Consider the following 18,664-nt stretch of genomic DNA (forward strand, 5'->3'; position numbering starts at 1 on the left):
ACCTGAAAACCATTAAAGGTTTACATCTAATTATTCATATAGTAATGAATACTCAAAAAAGTCAGTAGAGACAAGACAGAAAAGAAAACAAGCGATCAAGGTCCTATGTACTCTCGAAAATGGCATAAATAAGGCACGGTGACTTGGGCCACGGTACAGGTCATGAAACCAAAAGATCGCTATGTGCAGCTGCAAGACTGCACTCTATACAAGTGATAGGGTCGCATTGTGACACCTAGGTACCTCGGTTGGATTTTTTGTGAGTTGCTTTTTGCAATGATGGTATTCCAGGTGGAACTCCATACCTTTGGATTACACTGTGATCATATTGAACTTTGGCCTCACGACTTGTGTATCTCCAGCCCCAAGCCGTGGCTACATAGCAACTTTCGCCATCGTTACATCGCAGCATAGTGCAGGTGACAGAGGTTGCACTGCGACCCACAAAAGTCGTAACCAGTTTTTCTTTGGAACCCTCTTGTCGCGGTCGTGCTACCTTGTGGGTTGCAATGCGCCACCATTCTCATGCCATATGCTGGGATGTAGCAGCGGCCTACAGTGATCTTTGGCCTCGTAGTGTTACATCCAACGTCACCAGCCTAGATAATACAACTTTCCTGACCGAGCTCCAAGAACAGCAAAAAATGCTGTGACTTAACATGGCAACACAATTTTTTTATATTTTTACTTTCTATTTTGCTTTTTAAAAGTAACGAACGATAACGGCTAGTGAGATTTCTCAACACCATCATCGCAGTGACCCTTAAAAAAGTTATTCTGTTTTTACAGCACCTTGAGCACCTTTAATTAAAAAAAAAAAAAAATACATTAAAAACAAACAATTATATTACCATATTTATGTCCCTTCTAGGATACATTAAATGGTGGCTTGAAAAAAATTGAGCTATTCCTCAAAAAAGGGCGAGTTCAACTATATTGATAGAAAAAAAAAAAAAAAAGAAGGTATGGCTCTGGGAAATGGGGATGGTAAAAAAAAAAAAAAAATCGTGATGGTGGCAGGAGGATTTTAATACGGTGCTACACACAGGCACCATAGGACCACAAATGGTATGGATCTATTATATGGGGCCATAGGGAACCTATGTACTACTATATGGAAGTCAGGGGGTTTTGTGCATGTCTAGGAAACCATCACATGGCAGGATTTGCAGAACTGAGAGATATGACACTGTCGGAAACAATGTGATCACACCGTAATCTGCAGCCAACACATCTCTTCACCAGAGGAACTTTCATACTGAGACTATTAATGTTGTAAATACAAATGATCCATAATAGACCAATGTGATCATATCTGCCGGCCATTAGTCATCACCAATCCTAAGGTCATTATGTACATGTTCAATCACATGCAAACTGAGGGATAACCACAAAAACAATGTTCTCTTTTTATTAAGTTTCACCTTTGATAAACCCTCAAGAAAATACAGAGTTGTCCTATTACAATAAGTCCTGTTCATATACATATAAATCCTAATCCCTATTCTGTAACACATCATACATACATCCCATAGGGAGGTCTCAGCTCTATAAGCCTCATAAAGGCGGACCCCCACATATTACATTTAATTATATAAATACCCTGCGTTGGGCACTTAAGTCAGATCCCTCACAAACAGGTGTTCAAAGGGATAATCTGAATTTAATTTTTTTCTTGACAATGCATCTAAAAAATAAAAAAAATATCAAAACCACATTTTATTTTTATTTTTATGGAAAAACTGAACGATAATGAATGTAAGTGATAAATGTTTGTACAACTATATACTAATGTGAACGCATTTACTATTAGTTGTAAAATGGTCACCAAAAAATTTGCAAACACATCTAGATTTATTAGCGGCCACTGGAATAAAATAAATAAATAAATAAATAAATAAATAAATAAATTAAAAAAATAATCCTTTAATGGACTGGCCAGGAACTTGTGGATGGTTGGCGGCCCTGGCTGATTGGTGCACTGGTTTCATTTTCAGAAGTGGTTGTCATTGTCGATACACGGAAACAGTCAACAAGCAGGTGACCCACTACTGACAGATCTAATAACCGCATTAGCTATTTTCCATTTAAAAAAATATAATTTAAAGGTTTGTTTTTTTTAAACTTTAACCTGTGTTGAAATTTTTTGAGCGCCAGACCTCTTGATCCTCCGGTGAGATTTCAGGCTGTATAACACGATGCTGTATCTTTTTTGCATCGGTTATAAATGTAATGGTAACCACTTCCATTAACATAACCCAATTAATATCCTCGCCATGACTCCATCTACAAATTGCCAATGTCAGAGCTGGAAGCCTCTCAAGCTTGGATGAATTTAGAGCAAACATGCCGCTAATGACAGAGACACGACTATGGATTATTCATACCACGGCAATGCTTAGTCTGCTCTTCTGCCTGGTAAACAGTAACCCTTTCAGCACCGCACCGCCTCTCACATTCCTGTCATTGTGGGATGTGGGATCTGGTTAAAAACAAAACAGATGTTCCCCTACCTTCAGCAGGGAGCAGCGGTCCTGTAACTGCAAGTCCCATCCTGCCCACCTAATAGATTGTGCACTAGAGTCTTATGGAAATGACACAAACCCTTGTCACCTATGGCCTAAGCCTAGGCCAAAAAATGTCTAAATGAATAGAGATAAGTGAACTCGTGGATGTTCAATTCGGGCCCGAACTTGATCTTGAACTTGACCCCTGACCAGAACCCAATAGAAGTGAATGGGGATCCGAACTCCGGTGCTGTAAAATGGTAGTAGTAAGATCTAGTGGGCTGCAAAAGGAAGATAAATGGGGGTAAGAGAAGGACAATTGCCCTACAAAAGTGAATAGGGAAATGACTTAAAGGGGTTCAGTTGGAGCGCCCCCACACCGCCGCAGGGCCGAGGGGTACCCGGAGCCGGGCCTCTAGGTCTCAGTCCTGGGGTTGTCACGGTGGCTAGACCCGGTCCGTGGCCCTGTCTGTCAGTGGGGGACGTCCGGTGCAATAAGTGATGTTGTAGCGGTGCAGTTGTGGGGTGCAGGTCGCGGTAAATAACGAGGACACCAGGTTGCAGTCTCTTTACCTCTTTACTGAAGCTCTCTGGGTCCTCAGTCCGGAATACGGCTCACCAGGCTGCGCAAGTCCGGCCGGTCCAATGGCACTTCCAGAGCTCTCCTTGCAGGTGGAAATCGGTGCCTTCCTTCTAGCGCTATGTGTTGCAGTCCTTCCCTGCTGTGCTTACGGAAAGTACCCCACAACTGTTGTGTCTGTTTCTCGTGTTCCCTCACAACAACTTAATTCGCAATGATCTTCCTCGTCCCTCCAGATGCTATGGTAGGAACGCACCCGTATGACGGGGAGGCTCGGAGATCTTCCGGGACTCTATCTGCGCCCCTCTCCTGTTGGTACCCCCCTTTGCCTTCCTGGGTGATGCGTGAGACAGTCCGCCTCAAGCTAACTGCCCTGCCGTAGGTCTGAGGTATGGCTTGAAACTCTTTACCTCCTCGGCGTTCCGGCCACCGGTAGTGCGCCTCAGTAAGGTGCTGCCTCTTTCAGCACAACCCTCACTGGTATCTCCTTTCGCTTGATTTCGTTTCTCACTCAGCACAATCTATCTCGCTTCTTAGTCCTTCCTTGGGCACCGCCGCTATGCTGAGCAGGCACGGTCCCTTTACGTTCTTTCCATGCCAAGCCTCTGCCAGGATCCCACCCCTGGCAGAGACCCTACAGTCTCTCCCTTCACAACACCCTCTGCCACCAGGTGTTGCTCCGTTCAATCCCGTCAGCGTTCTCTCTAACTTCCTGCCTGACCCCCGGTTTACCCACTATGGTGGGGAGTGGCCTAATGAATAGCACCCTTAGCTCCCCCCGGAGGCCCAGCTGTGAAATGTATTGGTGACTGTGATACCTGCTCAGAGAACTCCTTCCGTGCCATCGAACGCAGCATGGCCCCCCTTAGTGGCTGAACCATGCTACTGCAACGACCAGGACTCTGGGGCGCTGCACTGTCACCATAGAAATCATGGAAAAATAGGAAGTAAATGAATAACACAAATTTGAACAGTGCTGCCACAGAAACTGCAGCTAACTACTTTCAGTCCAGTTAAAAATTTCACTCACTTTCCATGGGGCAGAGTACCCCACGGAAGCAGCTTACAAATCCCACCCACAGACCATGGGGCAGAGTACCCCACGGAAGCAGCTTACAAATCCCACCCACAGACCATGGGGCAGAGTACCCCTCAGAAGCAGCTTACAAATCTCACCCACAGACCATGGGGCAGAGTACCCCCTCAGAAGCAGCTTACAAATCCCACCCACAGACCATGGGGCAGAGTACCCCACGGAAGCAGCTTGCAAATCCCACACACAGACCATGGGGCAGAGTAGCCCTCAGAAGCAGCTTACAAATCCCACCCACAGACCATGGGGCAGAGTAGCCCTCAGAAGCAGCTTACAAATCTCACCCACAGGCCATGGGGCAGAGTACCTCTCAGAAGCAGCTTACAAATCCCACCCACAGGCCATGGGGCAGAGTACCTCTCAGAAGCAGCTTACAAATCTCACCCACAGGCCATGGGGCAGAGTACCTCTCAGAAGCAGCTTACAAATCTCACCCACAGGCCATGGGGCAGAGTACCTCTCAGAAGCAGCTTACAAATCCCACCCACAGGCCATGGGGCAGAGTACCTCTCAGAAGCAGCTTACAAATCTCACCCACAGGCCATGGGGCAGAGTACCTCTCAGAAGCAGCTAACAAATTTCACCCAAAGAGCATAGGGTGCAGTAACCACACAATTCCAAAATGTCTGCTCCAGTGATGTATGTTCCAAATGCCACCGATGAAAAGCTTGGATCAAGCAGGTAGTCCACAGCCAGGTTCATACTGGCAGTCCAGTTAAAAATTACACCCACAGAGCAGGTTTCCAAAGTTTTCCCCAGAGAAGCCGATAAATTTCACACCCAGACAATGGCCCACCGTACTCCCACAGGTGGGGTTGCAGAGTACACAGTAGCTTTTGGCAAACTACTCCCACAGATATGGGTTCAAGAATACACAAAGCACCTTTTGCCACACTGCTATGACAGACATGGTTGCCTAAGAGTAGAAAAAAAAATTGACACATCACTCCCACCAAGTTGAAGATTTTAAAAAGTTTTGGGTATACATGTTACTATCACAGAGATGGATGCAAAGTACACAGGGTTTTTGTAAAACTGAGAACATGCAAAACCTAATACTGTCCCTCATTACAGCTGCGTCCTGCCCCTGTGCTAAGCAGAGTAGAAATAATTAAAAAAAATAAGAATCTTGAACCAGGAGCCACAGATCCAATTGGAGGAGAAGGTGGAGGTGACCGTATAGGTGGAAGAGGAGGAGGTAGCGAACACAGTTTTGTTTTGTTTTAATTTGTGGAGGAGGTCCCCAAATGAATGGAATGGCAAATAAAGCTGAAGATTGTCTGGGAACGACATACTGTGGGACAGCCACCAACATTTTTTTTTTTTTCAAACTACAACTCCACCAGCCAGAATGGCAGCATTTCAAAGGCCAGTCATTTAGAAATGCTGTCATTCCGCACCATGGCTCGTGGGTGGCTAGGTTGGTGTCTCCTCTTTCTCTAGAGGATTTAAGGGATGGAAAGCTGAACAATTCCATGGGACGGTGTGGAGATGCTCAGTGACACTGCTGGTGGTGGTGGTGGTGATGATGCTGTCAACCATCTTAAGTCACAGTGACTGCAGAAAGTTAACTTGAGCCTGGAAATTCCCTTTAGGGCTCATACTCATGTGAGAAAAAAAATAAATAAACAGTCCAATTTCCGGACCGAAAAAACGGACAAGTGCTATGCAAGAGTCATGCAAGTGTAACGCGATTTCCGTACTATTTTTCCACAGAACATGCGTATGAATGCGTATGCAATCCAATTTAAAGGATTGCACTCGTCCATGTTTCTCGCGAGTATGAGCCCTGGCCTTAAGGATTACATAGGACCCTTTACACCAGATGGAGTGCTATTTTGTCCACTGTCTGGCTGTTATACGTCTGTGTGCTTAATTTTAACAGAACACCCTGGCACTGTAAATACTTTTTTCTTACAATGGGGCCCTATGGTGTCAGATGCCATACAGTACAACGGCCTCCATTGCAGGGATAGATATACAGGTGTAAGCTGTAAGCCATAATCATCAACATTAACAAAATAAACACTTGAAATAGATCACTGTTTGTAATGACTATATGAGTTTCACTTTTTGTATTGAACTGAAAAGTTAACTTTTTGATGATTTTCTAATTTAGTGAGAAGCACCTGTACCATTTGTCTGCAACCTGTGCAGCCGCATAAAGGCATGAGAGGAAACCGGATCAACCTCCTCCTCCAAAGCAGGTGAAATTGTGCAGAATGAGGAGATATTGGAGTGCAAAGGGCTCGTACACTGTTCTTCTATAATGGCGGTCTCCTGTCTGTCCACCTTTGCGCCAAATATTTTGTTTTCCATACGTTAACATGGTACTGTACAACGCAGCGTCAAACCCGCTGAAGATCCGCAGCGTCAAACCCGCTGCGGATCCGCAGCAAAATCGGCAATGTGTGCGCATAGCCGATATATGAGGAAAGGAAATAAAACAGAATGAGAAACTTGCCAAAACAAGCTACATGTTCTACACTGGCTTAACGTGACATACCCGATGTTTGCATGTTGCACATATTCATGTTGCCAATCACAATAGCGCAAAAGTCGGCGGCCATAGAAAATACGTAATAAAATATGGACTGTGGCTGTCTGTATTATCGCTCCTATATTAAAAATGGAAGGTGTCGGAGGCTAGAATAAAGTCCCAATGCTATTGCTATGCACCATATTACAGTGGGGGGCTTATAGGGGAGATCTGGATAACATTGCCTGGGGGGAATACATTGTGCATTAGAAAATTGCACTAATTCCTTATTGCAATAATTTCCCCTTAAGGGAACCTGTCACACTGAGGCATCGGTGATCTTCCAGCATCATGTCAGTGCAATTACCACTATACTATATTGCATTTTTACAGATACATTGCCATTATTAACATAGGAAATTCTATTTTGTCTTGTACATGTTATCTGCTAATATATAAAAATGGATGCCATACAGATGTCAAATATGAACATATGTGTGGCATACAATGACAATAATGATGAAAAATTGACAATTTTTTAAGGATAAAAAAAAAATAATCAGATTTTTCTTTCATATGCTCACGTGAACTTCGCATTAGTGCTTATTAGTGTCTTCGATAGAGTCAGATGTCAAATTTTTCCATCAGAGTTTGGTCAGAGTGTCGTAGTTTTTTCTTGGATGAAAACAAAATTGTTGGAGGTTTCTCAAGCTTCTCCTATCAAACGGTCCATGAAAAATGGACAGCACTTGGATGGCAGAGTGCTGTCCAATTTTTTTCACAGATCCATAGGCTTACATTGGCGAGTGTGATCCGACACTTGGATCAATATCGAACAGGTTTCAGTGCCTTTGTGCCGACCACTCGGTCTGAAGAAATAAATCGGACATGTGAACTTCCTCATAGACCAGCACAGGTACGAATTCTATCAGTGAAAAACACTGAGAAAATCGTCTTAATGAGCCCTAAGGCCGGGGTCAGTTGAGTATGAAAAATCATCCGATATTCATCTAGAAAACTCAGACGACTGTCATTCATGTGTCCGTATTTAATGTCCGGGAGGCATCTGATTTTTTTCAATCAGTGTACATGATCAAATACAGTTTCATATATTAATAATGGCAATGTATCTGTAGAAATCGGATCCCATAAAGTGATTTTTTTTTGCACACTCATAGGTTTAAATAGACTCGGTCCACTTGAATAACTGTCATCTGAACAGCTCTATTGAATTACTAATACGCCTGTCTGAACCCGGCCTAAAGGAAATTATTTTACACATTTGTGGCAGACAAAACAGAAATGCTCCAACTCCGAAGCCTCATGAGGATCCATTTTCAAAATGTGAGTGATGCTGAAAATCATAGACATGACCCCATTAACCTGCTCAGCGACTGTTTATTAGTGTGAAGAACTATTAATTGTCGGTAAATGACACTTGCTTTCATGAATTAGGAAAGTGAAGAAGATGAATGTCTCGTGTTCATGTACTTGAGAGCACTCAGACATCAGCCCGATTGATTTTTAGGTTATTAAAAAGAAAATCTGTAAGTTGGAAGGTTCTAGAAACCCCAATACATGCCGATCATCCCCTCTAAAGGTACCGTCACACTAGGCGATATCGCCAGCAATCCGTGACGTTGCAGCGACCTGGATGGCGATATCGCTGTATTTGACACGCAGCAGCGATCTGGATCCCGCTGTGAAATTGCTGGTCGCTGCTAGAAGGTCTGCACTTTATTTGGTCGCTAGGTCGCCGTGTATCGCCGTGTTTGACAGCAAAAGCGACGATACCAGCGATATTTTACACTGGTAACCAGGGTAAACATCGGGTTACTAAGCGCAGGGCCGCGCTTAGTAACCCGATGTTTACCCTGGTTACCAGCGTAAAAGTTAAAAAAACAAACAGCACATACTCACCTGCGCGTCCCCCAGCCTCTGCTTCCTGACACTGAAGCGCCGGCCCTAAACTGAAAGTGAAAGCAACAGCGGTGACGTCACCGCTGTGCTGTTAGGGCCGGAGCTCAGTCAGCGTCAGGATGCAGAGGCTGGGGGACGCGCAGGTGAGCATGTACTGTTTGTTTTTTTAACTTTTACGCTGGTAACCAGGGTAAACATCGGGTTACTAAGCGCGGCTCTGCGCTTAGCAACCCGATGTTTACCCTGGTTACCCGGGGACCTCGGCATCGCTGGTCGCTGGAGAGCGGTCTGTGTGACAGCTCTCCAGCGACCACACAGCGACGCTGCAGCGATCGGCATTGCTGTCGCTATCGCTGCAGCGTCGCTTAGTGTGACGGTACCTTAAATATCATTCAGGTGAGAAGGTAAAAAAAGTACCATGGAATCACATCACTGGAGGGAAGCAATACTGTTCTTTGTCCTTGAACTCCCTCACTGGAGGCTTTGCCTCCACCACATTTCTGGCACTCATCATTTGACACTGGAGTAACCTTCTTCTGTAGATGCACAATGCATAGTTTCCTCAGGCTATGTTCATGTGAGCAGGTTGGAAGATGCAGTAACAGGTCGGAGGCAGAGCAAGGGTTAACGTGGGGTTTACTTTTACAGGTATACTCCTCGCAGGTAGAAAATGGGGAAAACTGTATACTTCAACAAGAGATTTGGAACTCGGGGGTAACAGGGGTAGTGAATAGGGTAAGAAGTTCAAGAATAGCAAACTTATCAGTCCAAAGACGTTCTTGGGTTGTGAGCGTAGGCGCCAATGCCGTGGCGCATATGAGGTCCGGTGTAGTCCTGGAGAAGATGTCGTCCTGGGTCCTGGCGGCGGTGGGGATTCCTCGAGGTCCGGTGGATGTTCGGCGGGACGACAAATGATGAGCAGGGTAGAACAGTCTTTTTCCTTGTCAGAGTCCAGAGCTAGGGTACAATGGAAAGCAGGTATAACGGGAAACCCTTCATGGCGGGTGACCCAAATTCCTCGTCGGTGCGTGCGCGCGTCTATTTCCTGACAGCGTGACTCATCACTCACAGTCAGCACTGTCAGTGGGGACCGGATGCATCTTTGTCAGCAGTCTCTAATCGCGGCTCTCAGACCCTTCTGGCTTGGGCCTACTCTGTCGGGATGCTCTACAGTTGGAGCCCTGACACTGCCCTCCTGTGCGATGCACGTTCCTGCTAAGACTGACTGATTTCCCACGCACTGCAGGTCTTTTATCTTGGCTGCGCTCCCTACTCCAGAATGCAAAGGTCGGTCCAGGACCTTATGCTTTCCCCCCCGCCCCGTGCAACCTGGGTGACAGTCCCGACAGTTCCGGATCCATCACGGAGTAGGTTTGCCTGATTCGGGTCTTCTCCTTACATTCACACTTCTGTTCAGACGTTCCATTTGTCTATTCAGATTTGATTTTAGAATGGAAGAAAAAAAATATGCTAAGCATGCAAAAAAAATTTTTTCCTTTCTAAAAATGGATTTTACCTAGACAGAAGGCTGGACTGGCCAACGCTAGATGGACTAGTCCAGCAGTGGGCCACATCAGCCTTAGGACGACTATACAACCTAGCGAGGCAGACTACAGACAACTATTCGATGATGGCCCATAGAGCCATGCAGTAGAGCTCGGCATGGGAGCGGGGTGAGGTGAGTATTAGACTCAGGGGACCTCATTACAAAAAAGTGGCACGCTAGAGGTTGTTTATAAAAGGAGGGGGCCACACTTGGGGAGTTATTATAAGCAGGGTATGAACACTACAGGGTCATTATTAAAAGGAGGGGTCATTATTAAAAGGAGAGGGTCAATACCAAAAGGAGGGGACGGACACTGGGGAGCATCACAATCATAAGCAGGGGAAGCTGGGAGTCATTATGAATAGGTCGGGAGACACATTGGGGGTCTTTATCAGAAGGTGGGGAGGCACAATGGGAGGTAATTAGTAAAAGGAGGGATAATACAGGTCATGAAAGGTCGAAAAGATAGGTATAACAATTATTATAGCAGCACAGGGGGACAATACTACTATAAGGGCTGTAAAAATAAACAGTGGGGAAAAATAAGTATTTGATACACTGCTGATTTTTGCAAGTTTTAGCACCTACAAAGAATGAAGAGTTCTGTAAATTTTATCGTAGGAACACTTCACCTGTTGTATGATTTTCATATAATTAATTTGCATTGTCTAGTGTCGATGAAGGTTTTAACGGTTGTCTGAGGAGTGTTCTGTCACACTGAATACACTTGGGCAAATCATCATGATCCTCTGCTGACAGCTCCTTTGCAATTACCGACCAATGATGTCGCAGATGTGCTCGATGGTAGACAAGTCTGGAGATGACATGGTTGCACATTTAGACCACGTAAGCTGCTCACAGTACCACGATTAACATGTGAATATCACAATTCCATAACTTTGCCTTCTTAATGCTGCAAACTCAATGTTGAGGATTGCACGAACAAGAAGAGTGTAATAAATGGCAGCTCCATTATCCAGACGAGCATTCGCTGCCAGTGATGTCGATAATTTGCGAATGTGATTGGCCCGAAAATACCTACGAAACTCGGCATAAAGAATGTCAGCTGATATAATACCCCTGATATAAGTGCAGGTTTGATATCGGTGAACGTTGCTTCACATACACAATCTACAAGATAAGTCATTATTCCAGTCTCCCGTGCAGGCGATCGCCTTTTATGTGCAGGTTCTTTCAGAGAAGCGAATTATCAATATTACCGTATGGAAATGTCACACGAGAAGGCTGGGAACAGAGGTAGAGTACACGGATAACCATGACAACCAGCGCGGCATTAAATCAGAAAGTCAATCTGACAAACATCTCCTCGCAGCGTGAGCAGCGCACAGAACCTTGTTCTAACAAAAGTTTTCTTATTTTAACAACTCAAAGCTAAACATGAAGAAACGCAGCGCTGACATCTTACTAAGCGCCACTGTCTGCGCGCTCCATGATGGGCTGGAGAATTCAGGTGACGGGACTTTAATCATATAATCCCAATTATTAAATGATTTATTTGCGTCCTGACTTTTACTGGTTTGAAAGAAAATGGCGCAACCTGTAGGGAATGAGGAGATGCACAGATTTTACAGAACCGTTCTGCTGTCCGTCTAATTGTGCAGATATTGTACGTAGTTGTGGAGACATGAATCGTTCAAGGTGTGAAAGACGGCAATGAGCGATGGCGGCAAGCAGTTTGGGAGTTGAAGCACTTGGCTTGTATTCATACTGGCACTACAAAAATGGTTTTTAGACGTAAGGCCGGTGTCACGTTTCGGACATTCACGGTCCAAGTAGAGATGTCAGCACCATCTGTGACCCAACCTCAGCATATAAGAGGCTGCTGAGTTCGGGTCATGAGATGGGCATTACAATCCGTATTCAGACCAACCATATATTTGTCCCAGCCGGAGAGAAGCATGGACACCGCAAAGGTGTGTGTGCAGTTAACTTATCTGTCCTAGCTGGAGGAGGAAGCATGGACACCGCAGGGGTGTGTGTGCAGTAACCATATATGTGTCCTAGCTGGAGGAGGAAACAGACACCGCAGGGGTGTGCACGTTTCTACTGCAGGCAATTACTGGCACAGCAATGATGTGCTGGACACTGCTGCGAATGTTGATTGGCTGCAGCAACCAATTATCTGTCCCAGCCAAAAGAGGAGATACGGACACTGCAGGGGACGTGGTTTCATTTGACTGATACAGCTAATCAATGGCACAGCAGTGATGTTCTGGGCACTGCTGCGGATGGTGATTGGCTGCAGCAGTCACCTGGTCACCCCGGTGGGAAGAGGAAGCACGGTGTCGGACAGGAGACCAGCAGCTTAAGAGGAGTAGCAGGAGATTGCTAAAGTGAGAGTTATTTCAAAGGAATATACTGTATAAAGCAAAGACTTCTATTTCTCCTCCCTGCTAGAACGGCTTCATTGGACTACGGTGTCATTAGACACAAAAAATAAATTTCAGATATGGTGCCCAGCTTTCCGAACACCATGAATAATATATTACAATAATTATATAAAGTTACATGCCCACTGCTGTGTTTTTTTCCTATCCTCATATGCCAGACAACCTGTTCATGAAACAGAGGGATCAGGATGAACTGATGTGCACATCCACCCCTGGATAGGAGGGCGCCTGAAGAGGCAGTGCATGGAATAAAGGTTTTAGGATGAATTTTAGGGTTCATACTCCCTAGCAATAAAAACAGATGAGTGTAATATGATAAAGAAAAAAATATATATATCGGATTGCACTCAGACCAATGTTATTCAATTTCTAAAATCAGATTCCAAAATCAGACTGAGAAAAAAAAAAAGAAAAAAAAATTGCAGCATGCTGCGTATTGCTGCTTTTCTCGGACAGGACTAGCCAATGTAAGTCAATGGGTGCGAGAAAATAATCGCACAGCACTCGCACCATGGGAGCAGGGCCGGACTGGCCATCGGGCAGTTCTGGCAAATGCCAGAAGGGCCGGTGGCAGTAGTGGGCCGCTCGAGTGTGCCGCTGTCGGCACACTCCCCCCGCTGTCGCGGCACACTCCCGGCCCCGCATTCAACTATACCGGCGTCATAGACACCGGTACAGTTGAATGCAATGATGGAGGAGAGAGCGTCTGTCTGCTGACGCTTCCTCTCCCATCATTCCCCGCTCTGCCTGCCGCTGACACTGCGGGTGCGCGATGACGTCATATCATCGCGCACCTGCTGTGTGACCGGGCGCCGGGCAGACTGCGACTGCTGAGACCGGAGCAGCGCGGGGCACGAGGAGAGAGGTGAGTAGAGTGTTTGTTTTTTTTTTAATCAATGACTGGATTGAGGAGCTATTGGGGGCCGCTACCTGCCTGCATTACATTCTATGGGGGCCGCTACCTGCCTGCATTACATTCTATGGGGGCCGCTACCTGCCTGCATTACATTCTATGGGGGCTGCTACCTGCCTGCATTACATTCTATGGGGGCCGCTACCTGCCTGCATTACATTCTATGGGGGCTGCTACCTGCCTGCATTACATTCTATGGGGGCTGCTACCTGCCTGCATTACATTCTATGGGGGCCGCTACCTGCCTGCATTACATTCTATGGGGGCCGCTACCTGCCTGCATTACATTCTATGGGGGCCGCTACCTGCCTGCATTACATTCTATGGGGGCCGCTACCTGCCTGCATTACATTCTATGGGGGCCGCTACCTGCCTGCATTACATTCTATGGGGGCCGCTACCTGCCTGCATTACATTCTATGGGGGCCGCTACCTGCCTGCATTACATTCTATGGGGGCCGCTACCTGCCTGCATTACATTCTATGGGGGCCGCTACCTGCCTGCATTACATTCTATGGGGGCCGCTACCTGCCTGCATTACATTCTATGGGGGCCGCTACCTGCCTGCATTACATTCTATGGGGGCCGCTACCTGCCTGCATTACATTCTATGGGGGCCGCTACCTGCCTGCATTACATTCTATGGGGGCCGCTACCTGCCTGCATTACATTCTATGGGGGCCGCTACCTGCCTGCATTACATTCTATGGGGGCCGCTACCTGCCTGCATTACATTCTATGGGGGCCGCTACCTGCCTGCATTACATTCTATGGGGGCCGCTACCTGCCTGCATTACATTCTATGGGGGCCGCTACCTGCCTGCATTACATTCTATGGGGGCCGCTACCTGCCTGCATTACATTCTATGGGGGCCGCTACCTGCCTGCATTACATTCTATGGGGGCCGCTACCTGCCTGCATTACATTCTATGGGGGCCGCTACCTGCCTGCATTACATTCTATGGGGGCCGCTACCTGCCTGCATTACATTCTATGGGGGCCGCTACCTGCCTGCATTACATTCTATGGGGGCCGCTACCTGCCTGCATTACATTCTATGGGGGCCGCTACCTGCCTGCATTACATTCTATGGGGGCCGCTACCTGCCTGCATTACATTCTATGGGGGCCGCTACCTGCCTGCATTACATTCTATGGGGGCCGCTACCTGCCTGCATTACATTCTATGGGGGCCGCTACCTGCCTGCATTACATTCTATGGGGGCCGCTACCTGCCTGCATTACATTCTATGGGGGCCGCTACCTGCCTGCATTACATTCTATGGGGGCCGCTACCTGCCTGCATTACATTCTATGGGGGCCGCTACCTGCCTGCATTACATTCTATGGGGGCCGCTACCTGCCTGCATTACATTCTATGGGGGCCGCTACCTGCCTGCATTACATTCTATGGGGGCCGCTACCTGCCTGCATTACATTCTATGGGGGCCGCTACCTGCCTGCATTACATTCTATGGGGGCCGCTACCTGCCTGCATTACATTCTATGGGGGCCGCTACCTGCCTGCATTACATTCTATGGGGGCTGCTACCTGCCTGCATTACATTCTATGGGGGCTGCTACCTGCCTGCATTACATTCTATGGGGGCTGCTACCTGCCTGCATTACATTCTATGGGGGCTGCTACCTGCCTGCATTACATTCTATGGGGGCTGCTACCTGCCTGCATTACATTCTATGGGGGCTGCTACCTGCCTGCATTACATTCTATGGGGGCTGCTACCTGCCTGCATTACATTCCATGGGGGCTGCTACCTGCCTGCATTACATTCTATGGGGGCTGCTACCTGCCTGCATTACATTCCATGGGCCTGTGCTGCATTACATTGTATGGTGGCTGTGCTGCATTATATTCTATGGGGCTGTGCTGCATTGTATTCTATGGGGCTGTGCTGTATTACATTGTATGGTGGCTGTGCTGCATTATATTCTATGGGGCTGTGCTGCATTGTATTCTATGGGGCTGTGCTGCATTGTATTCTATGGGGCTGTGCTGTATTACATTCTATGGGGCTGTGCTGTATTACATTCTATGGGGGCTGTGCTGTATTACATTCTATGGGGGCTGTGCTGTATTACATTCTATGTATGGAGCGTCGTGTGTGGCCACTGTACAGTATGGAGCGTCGTGTGAGGCCATATTTTTTTGTTCATAATTATTGTTAACGAAACATTGTGATCAGAAGTGCTAAATGGGTGTGGTTGGGGCGTGGCTAGTTGTGAAATGGGTGTGGCCTAAAATTTGCCGCGGCGCGCTACGCGCGCCGCTGACTTTGTCCCTCTTTCCCTTCCACAAAAGTTGGGAGGTATGGATATTATACAGTCACCATACGACAAGTGGGCCTGTGTGACTTCAAATGCCAGGGCTGAATTTTAGTCCCAGTCCGGCCCTGCATGGGAGTGTGTGAGAGAGTGTGTGTGAGAGAGTGTGTGTGAGAGAGTGTGTGTGAGAGAGTGTGTGTGAGAGAGTGTGTGTGAGAGAGTGTGTGTGAGAGAGTGTGTGTGAGAGAGTGTGTGAGAGAGAGTGTGTGAGAGAGAGTGTGTGAGAGAGAGTGTGTGTGAGAGTGTGTGAGAGAGTGTGTGAGAGAGTGTGAGAGAGAGTGTGAGAGAGTGTGAGAGAGTGTGTGAGAGTGTGTGTGTGTGCGCGCGCGCGTGTGTGTATATATATATACACACGCACACACACATACGCACACATATATACATACACATATATAATTATTTGGTTTTAACACGATGTGTACAGTTGTATTTTACAAGGCGATTTTAGCATGAGCTTTTACATAGAGAACTGCTGTATGTAAAACCTCATGTTGAAATCGCATTGCATACGCATGTCATATTGATGTTCCAAGGAGGGGAAAAAAAAACAAAAAAAACAAAACACGGAAATCTCATTACACTCGCATAGCACTCGTCCGTTTTTTTTCAGTCCGGAAATCGGACCTTTTTTTATCACAAATGGATATGAGCCCTTAGGAGGAGCTTTAGGATAGCTCTGCAGCCCGATTCTTCTATAAATTTCCATGCTGTCAGGATTCTGAAGAAAACTAGACGAGGACCACATCCCTCTGTGTTTTTTTCCTGTGTTATTCCCACCAATTCATCAGACTGATAATGTATTTGATCTGCCGCACAAATATATTCTGTCATAGCGGACTAATCTCCTCAGTGAAAGTAAAATGTGACGCCTGACCTGCTCGCCGTCTCTCTAGGGTTTTATGGAGCTTCCAGGATTAGTAATGAGCTTTGAGGAATAACACGGAGAAAAAAAAAAAAAACATAAACGTAATTCGCAGAACGGCCATCAGTCAGTTCTAATTAAAGAAAAAGTTTTCATAACAGCATTATCCTAAAACAGAGAGAAGACTATCCCCGAAAACAACCCCCTCCCCAGCTACATGCATAATCATCCCCTCTATGCACATATTACACCATGAATTAATAGTATTGGATACACAGATGTAGCGGCCAGAAGCCAGATTGTCATCTGTGGCTGTGTAATCCTGATGCACTAAAGCTCTGAGGCCCCAATGCATGCGCCATACCAGGGCAGCTCAGGTACCGTCAGGGACGGTTTTAAGCAAAGTGGGGCCCTAGGCAAAGTTTAAAATGGGGCCCCAAATGCTAACATATTGCATATCACACAGAAGCATTTCGGTTGTATTTACATGTGTTGATCTCAGGCCGCTAAATGAGTGTGATGCACAATACTCAAGTCGTTCAACACTCCTTTCCCGGCCTCTTTCCACCGTCTGAGAAAGAATGAAGGGGACAGAATAGAATAGATCACTAACAAATCACCATACAGTATCATGTTATCAGCAGCACATCTACAGTTTACACCGGCGATATTCCGGCATAAACAATCCAATCACCCAATGAATATGCAGCATTTTGCTTGTCTAGTATAATACACCCCATAGTCCTCCATATATTATATGCACCACAGTCCTCCATATTGTAAAATTCACACCCCATAGTCCTCCATATAATATAATGTGCTCCATAGTCTTCCATATAGTATAATACACTCATAGTCCTCCATATATTAAAATATACTCCTCAATCCTCCATACAGCATAATACACCCCTCACAGTGCTCCATATAGTAGAATGCACTGCTATAGTCATCCATGTAGTACAATTCACTTTCCCATAGTATAACGCACCCCATAGTTCTTCATATAGTATAATGTATTTCCCTATAGTCCTCGATACAGTATAATTCAGCCCACATATAGTATAATGCAGCCACCCCACAGAGTATAATGCAGCCACCCCATATACAGTATAATGTAGCCCCCTCAGAGTATGATACAATCATCCCTCATAGAATATAAATATAAAATACAGCCCCCCCCATAGAATATAATGTAGCCCCGAACAGGATGTAATACAGCCCACCTCCCCATAGAATATAATGTAGCCCCATCAAAGAGTATGATGCAATCATCCCTCATAAAATCTAATAAAGCCCCCCACAGAATATAATGCAGCCCCCCATAGTATATAACAGCCTCCTCCATAGAAAATAATGTATAGCAGAGGTGTCAAACTGCATTCCTCTAGGGCCGCAAACAGGTCAGGTTTTCAGGATTTCCTTGTATTGCACAGGTGATAATTTAATCACCTGCACAGAATGATTCCAGCACCTTGTGAAATGCTAAGGAAATCCTGAAAACATGACCTGTTTGCGGCCCTCGAGGAATGCAGTTTGACACCCCTGATGTATAGTGTACCCAAATATATAACACAGCCTCCCCCATAGAATATAATATACCCCCATAGTATACAGCACTGCCCACACAGTCGTATATACAGCACTGCCCACACAGTCGTATATACAGCACTGCCCACACAGTCGTATATACAGCACTGCCCACACAGTCGTATATACAGCACTGCCCACAGTCGTGTATACAGCACTGCCCACACAGTCGTGTATACAGCACTGCCCACATCCCCCCTTCCCTCCCGAGAATGGCCCCACAGTCCAGTAAAAAAACAAACAAAACAAAACACACACATGCTCCTCACCTCTCCTCGTGCCGCGCTACTCCCTGCTCCTGTGTCGGCGGCTGCAGCCACACTCCCTGGCACACAGTGAGTGCGCGATGACGCGCACCCACTGTGTCAGAGGCAGAGCGGGGAATGATGTGAGAGGGAGCGTCAGGTGATGCTCTCTCCATC

General features: G+C 46.3%; 1 protein-coding gene across 2 annotated transcripts in view; it reads right to left on the minus strand.

Annotated features, from left to right (window-relative positions):
- Window positions 1-18,664, minus strand: part of MBOAT2 (membrane bound glycerophospholipid O-acyltransferase 2) — a 269,915-nt gene that overhangs the window by 212,718 nt on the left and 38,533 nt on the right. The gene's annotated exons all lie outside the window — the stretch shown is intronic.

Source organism: Ranitomeya variabilis, chromosome 2, assembly GCF_051348905.1.
Source record: "Ranitomeya variabilis isolate aRanVar5 chromosome 2, aRanVar5.hap1, whole genome shotgun sequence".
In the NCBI taxonomy this organism is placed as follows: domain Eukaryota; kingdom Metazoa; phylum Chordata; class Amphibia; order Anura; family Dendrobatidae; genus Ranitomeya; species Ranitomeya variabilis.